The following is a 6,572-nucleotide window of genomic DNA, read 5'->3' as shown; positions in this document are numbered from 1 at the left end:
ACACAGTCTTTATTGTTTTTTTTAAATTTTATTTATTTATTTATTTTTTATTATTGTACACAAATGGGATACATGTTGTTTCTCTGTTTGTACATGGCGTAAAGGCATACCATTTGTGTAATCATAAATTTATACAGGGTAATGTTTGATTCATTCTGTTATTTTTTTCCCTTCCCCCACCCCTCCCACCCCTCTTTTACCTCTATACAGTCGTTCCTTCCTCCATTCTTGCCCCCCTACCTAACACTAAATCTAAACCTAACACTAACTCTTCCCACCCCCCATTATGTGTCCTCATCCACTTATTAGCGATATCATTCTTCCTTTGGTTTTTTGAGATTGGCTTATCTCACTTAGCATGATATTCTCCAGTTTCATCCATTTGCCTGCAAATGCCATAATTTTATCATTCTTTATGGCTGAGTAATATTCCATTGTATATATATACCACATTTTCTTTTTTTTTTAATTTTATTTTATTTATTTATTTATTTTTTTTATTTTTTTACGTTTACATAGGGTAATGATGTTTCTTTTTTTTCCCTTCCCCCCCTATACCACATTTTCTTTATCCATTCATCAATTGAAGGACATCTAGGTTGGTTCCACAATCTGGCTATTGTGAACTGAGCAGCTATGAACATTGATGTGGCTGTATCTCTGTAATAGGCTGATTTTAAGTCCTTTGGGTATAGGCCAAGGAGTGGGATAGCTGGGTCAAATGGTGGTTCCATTCCAAGTTTTCTAAGGAGTCTCCATACTGCTTTCCAGAGTGGCTGCACTAATTTGCAGCCCCACCAGCAATGTATGAGTGTACCTTTCTCCCCACATCCTCGCCAACACCTGTTGTTGCTTGTATTCTTGATAATCGCCATTCTAATTGGGGTGAGATGGAATCTTAGGGTGGTTTTGATTTGCATTTCTCTTATTACTAGAGATGTTGAACATTTTTCCATATGTTTGTTGATTGCTTGTAGGTCTTCTTCTGTGAAGTGTCTATTCATTTCCTTAGCCCATTTGTTGATTGGATTATTTGCATTCTTGGTGTAGAGTTTTTTGAGTTCTTTATAGATTCTGGAGATTAGTGCTCTATCTGAAGTATGATTGGCAAAGATTTTCTCCCACTCTGTAGGCTCTTTCTTCGCATTGCTGATAGTTTCTTTTGCTGAGAGAAAGCTTTTTAGTTTGAATCTATCCCAGTTATTAATTCTTGCTTTTATTTCTTGTGCTATGGGAGTCCTGTTAAGGAAGTCTGGTCCTAAGCCGACATGTTGAAGCTCTGAACCTACTTTTTCTTCTATAAGATGCAAGGTCTCTGGTCTGATACCGAGATCCTTAATCCATTTTGAGTTTAGTTTCATGCATGGTGAGAGATATGGGTTTAGTTTCATTCTGTTGCATATGGATTTCCAATTCTCCCAGCACCATTTGTTGAAGAGGCTATCTTTTCTCCATTGCATATTTTTGGACCCTTTGTCTAGTATGAGAAAATTGTATTTATTTGGGTTTGTGTCTGTGTCCTCTATTCTGTACCATTGATCCACCTTTCTATTTTGGTACCACTACCATGCCGTTTTTGTTACTATTGCTTTGTAGTAGAGTTGAAGATCTGGTATTGCGATACCCCCTACTTTACACTTTCTGCCAAGGATTGCTTTAGCTATTCTAGGTTTTTCATTCTTCCTGATGAATTTCATAATTTCTTGCTCTATTTCTGTAATGTACAACATTGGGATTTTAATTGGAATTGCATTGAATCTATATAGCCCTTTTGGTAGTATGGCCATTTTCACAATATTAATTCTTCCTATCCAAGAACATGGGAGATCTTTCCATCATTTAAGGTTTTCTTTAATTTCTTTCTTTAGTGTTCTGTAGTTCTCACTGTAGAGGTCTTTCACCTCTTTTGTGAGATTGATTCCCAAGTATTTTTTTTTTTCGAAGCTATTGTGAATGGGGTAGTTTTCCTAACTTCTCTTTCTGAAGATTCATTGTTCATGTATAGAAATGCCTTAGATTTATGTGCATTGATCTTATATTCCGCTACTTTACTGAATTCAGTAATGAGATCTAAAAGTTTTCTGGTGGAATTTCCTGGTTCCTCTAAGTATACAATCATATCATCAGCAAATAAGGATAGATTGAGTTCTTCTTTTCCTATTCGTATCCCTTTAATTTCTTTGGTCTGTCTAATTGCTCTGGCTAGAGTCTCAAGGACAATATTGAATAGAAGTGGTGAAAGAGGGCATCCCTGCCTTGTTCCAGTTTTTAGAAGGAATGCTTTCAGTTTTTCACCATTTAGAATAATATTAGCCATGGGCTTAGCGTAGATGGCCTTTACAATGTTAAGGAATGTTCCCACTATCCCTATTTTTTCTAGTGTTTTGAGCATGAAGGGGTGCGGTATTTTATCAAATGCTTTTTCCGCATCTATCGAAATAATCATGTGATTCTTGACTTTAAGTCTGTTGATATGGTGAATGACATTTATTGATTTCCTGATGTTGAACCAACCTTGCATCCCTGGGATGAAACCCACTTGATCATGGTGCACTATCTTTTTAATATGTTTTTGTATGCGATTTGCTAAAATTTTGTTGAGAATTTTTGCGTCGATGTTCATTAAGGATATTGGTCTGAAATTTTCTTTCCTCAATGTGTCTCTGTCTGGTTTAGGTATCAGGGTAATATTGGCTTCATAGAAAGAGTTTGGGAGGGCTCCCTGCTCTTCTATTTTATGGAATACTTTGAGAAGTATTGGAATGAGCTCTTCTTTAAAAGTTTTGTAGAACTCAGTTGAGAACCCTGGTCCTGGACTTTTCTTTGTTGGTAGGCTTTTGATGACTTCTTCTATTTCATTACTTGAAATTGGTCTATTTAAATTGTGTATGTCCTCCTCGTTCAGTTTAGGCAATTCATATGTCTCTAAAAACCTGTTGATGTCTTCGAAATTTTCTATTTTGTTGGAGTATAGATTTTCAAAATAGCTTCTAGGTTTTTTATTCTTCCAGATGAATTTCATAATTGCTTGCTCTATTTCTGCAAGATACATCATTGGGATTTTAATTGGAATTGCATTGAATCTGTATAGCACTTTAGGTAGTATAGCCAATTTGACAATATTAATTCTGCCTATCCAGGAACATGGGGGATCTTTCCATTTTCGAAAGTTTTCTTTATTTTCTTTCTTTAGTGTTCTGTAGTTCTCATTGTAGAGGTCTTTCACCTCTTTTGTGAGATTGATTCCCAAGTATTTTATTTTTTTTGATGCTATTGTGAATGGGGTAGTTTTCCTAAATTCTCTTTCTGAAGATTCATCACTTATGTATAAAAATGCATTGGATTTATGAGCATTGATCTTGTAACCTGCTACTTCACTGAATTCACTTATGAGTTCTAAAAGTTTTCTGGTGGAATTTCCAGGTTCCTCTAAATATATAATCATGTCATCAGCGAACAGGGATAGTTTGAGTTCTTCTTTTCCTATTCGTATCCCTTTAATTTCTTTGGTTTGTCTGATTGCTCTGGCTAGAGTCTCAAGGACGATGTTGAATAGAAGCGGTGAAAGAGGGCATCCCTGCCTTGTTCAAGTTTTTAGGGGGAACACTTTCAGTTTTTCACCATTTAGAATGATATTAGCCATGGGCTTAGCATAGATTGTCTTTATAATGTTAAGGAATGTTCCCACTCAAAATAGCTTCTAATTATGTTTTGTATTTCAGTCGTGTCTGTTGTGATATTTCCTTGTTCATTCCGAATTTTAGTGATTTGGGTTTTCTCTCGTCTTCTCTTTGTTAGTGTGGCTAAAGGTTTATCAATTTTGTTTATTTTTTCGAAGAACCAACTATATATTTTGTCAATTTTTTGTATTGTTTCTTTCATTTCAATTTTGTTGATTTCAGCTCTGAGTTTAACTATTTCCTGTCTTCTACTACTTTTGGTGTTGGTCTGTTCTTCTTTTCCTAGGGCTTTGAGCTGTAGTGTTAGGTCATTTATTTTTTGAGTTTTACTTCTTTTATTATATGCACTCCATGAAATAAATCTTCCTCTAAGTACTCCTTTCATAGTGTCTCAGAGATTTTGATATGATGTTTCTTTGTTCTCATTTACCTCTAAGAATTTTTTAATTTCCTTCCTAATATCTTCTGTTATCCATTCATCATATAATAGCATATTGTTTAATCTCCAGGTGTTGGAGTAGTTTCTGTTTTTTACTCTTTCCTTTATTTCTAACTTCAATCCATTATGATCTGATAGGATACAAGTAGTGTCTCTATCTTCTTGTATTTGCTGACATTAGCTTTGTGGCATAATATATGGTCTATTTTAGAGAAGGATCCATGTGCTGCTGAGAAGAAAGTGTATTCGCTCTTGGTTGGATGGTACATTCTATAAATGTCTGTTAAGTCTAAATTATTGATTGTGTTATTGAGATCTATGGTTTCTTTGTTCAATTTTTGTTTGGAAGATCTGTCCAGTGGTGAGAGAGGCATGTTAAAATCACCAAGTATTATTATGTTATGGTCTATTTGGTTTCTAAAATTGAGAAGGATTTGTTTAACATACATGGATGAGCCACTATTTGGGGCATAGATTTTTATGATTGTTATATCTTGCTGATTTATGCTTCCCTTAAGCAGTATGAAATGTCCTTCCTTATCCCTTCTGACTAACATTGACTTGAAGTCCACATTATCTGAAATGAGTATGGATACTCCAGCTTTTTTGCTGAGTCCATGTGCATGGTATGTTTTTCCCCATCCTTTCACCTTTAGTCTATGGGTATCTCTTTCTATGAGGTGAGTCTCTTGCAGGCAACATATTGTTGGATCTTTCTTTTTTATTCAATCTGCCAGTCTCTGTCTTTTGATTGATGAATTCAGGCAATTAACATTCAGGGTTATTATTGAGATATGATTTGTATTCCCGGTCATTTGTTTCATATTTAAAATTTTATTTATTTATTTCTTTTTTGACACATCTTGGTTCCTCCTTTATTTGACAGTTCCTTTAGGATAATTCCTCCCTTTGCTGATTTGCTTCTTTGCTTTTTATTTCTTCCTCATGGAATATTTTGCTGAGAATGTTCTGTAATGCTGGCTTTCTTTTTGTAAATTCTTTTAGCTCTTTTTTTTTTATCATGGAAGGATTTTATTTAGTTATCAAATCTGAAAGTAAGTTTTGCTGGGTATAAGATTCTTGGTTGGCATCCATTTTCTTTCAGGGCTTGATAAATGTTGTTCCAGGCCCTTCTAACTTTTAGGGTCTGGGTTGAAAAATCTGCTGATACTCTTATTGGTTTCCTCCTGAATGTAATTTGATTCTTTTCTCTTGCAGCCTTTCTAAATTCTGTCTTCATTTTGTATGTTAGGTATTTTCATTATAATGTGCCTTGGTGTGGGTCTGTTGTAATTTTGTGTATTTGGAGTCTTATAAGCCTCTTGTACTTGATTATCCATTTCATTTTTCAGGTTTGGGAAATTTTCTGATATTATTTCATTGAGTATGTTGTTTATTCCTTTGATTTGTTTCTCTGTGCCTTCCTCAATCCCAATAATTCTTAAATTTGGCTTTTTCATGATATCCCATAATTCTTGTAGATTCTGTTCATGCTTTCTTACCATCTTCTCTGTTTGATCTACTTTGTTTTCAAGATTAAATATTTTTGTCTTCAACGCCTGAGGTTCTGTCTTCCAGGTGTTCTATCCTATTGATTATGCTTTCTATGGAGTTTTAAAGTTCATTTATTGTTTTTTATATTTCAAGGGATTCTGTTTTTTTTTTCAGTATCTCTAACTCTTTCTTGAAATGATCTTTTGCTTACTGTATTTGATCTTTTAACTGTTGATTGCTGTGATCATTCAATGCCTGCATTTGTTCTTTCATCTCATCATTCAATGCCTGCATTTGCTCTTTCATCACCTCATGTGTTTCCATGATGGTTTTAATTTTGTATATTCTGAACTCCCTTTCTGACATTTCTTCTGCCATGCTGTCATTGGGTTTTATTGATATAGCATCTAGGTTTGTTTGGTATATTTTCTTCCCTCATTTACACATATTGTTCAGTTATCAGTGGGACTAAGATATTGCAGATTTCCTCTATTGTCTTATAGTGGACCCTGCTTCAAGAAGCTGACTGCAGACCAGGCCTTCCTTCAGAGGGAGCCTGGCTGTGCATGTAATGGGGAGCCTGGTTGTTCGTGGAAACCTTTCACTGCCTGACCCTGCTCCAAGCAGCTGCTTCCAGTCTGGACCCACCGCTAGTTCCTGGGGTGCAGTCTAGCTGTATGAGGAAAGCCTCTCACTGGACTGTCCTTGTCCGAGAAGCTGCCTGTGAAACAGGCCTGCCGCTGGAGGGAGCCTGGCTGTTTGCAGAAGCCTCTTGCTGCCCAGCCCTGCTCCAAGAATCTGCCTAGGGTCCGGGCCTGGTGACCATGCCAAGTCTCGCCCAGCGGAAGAGACTCATGCAGCGGCTGTGAGTTAGTCCCAAGTCTTTCAATACCTCCTCTTCTTGAATGCTGAGTTCTGGAGCAACATGAGATGCAGTCACCCTCTAGATCCAAGATATT

This window comes from Sciurus carolinensis, unplaced genomic scaffold, assembly GCF_902686445.1.
Source record: "Sciurus carolinensis unplaced genomic scaffold, mSciCar1.2, whole genome shotgun sequence".
NCBI lineage: Eukaryota > Metazoa > Chordata > Mammalia > Rodentia > Sciuridae > Sciurus > Sciurus carolinensis.
This window is presented reverse-complemented; position numbering follows the sequence as displayed.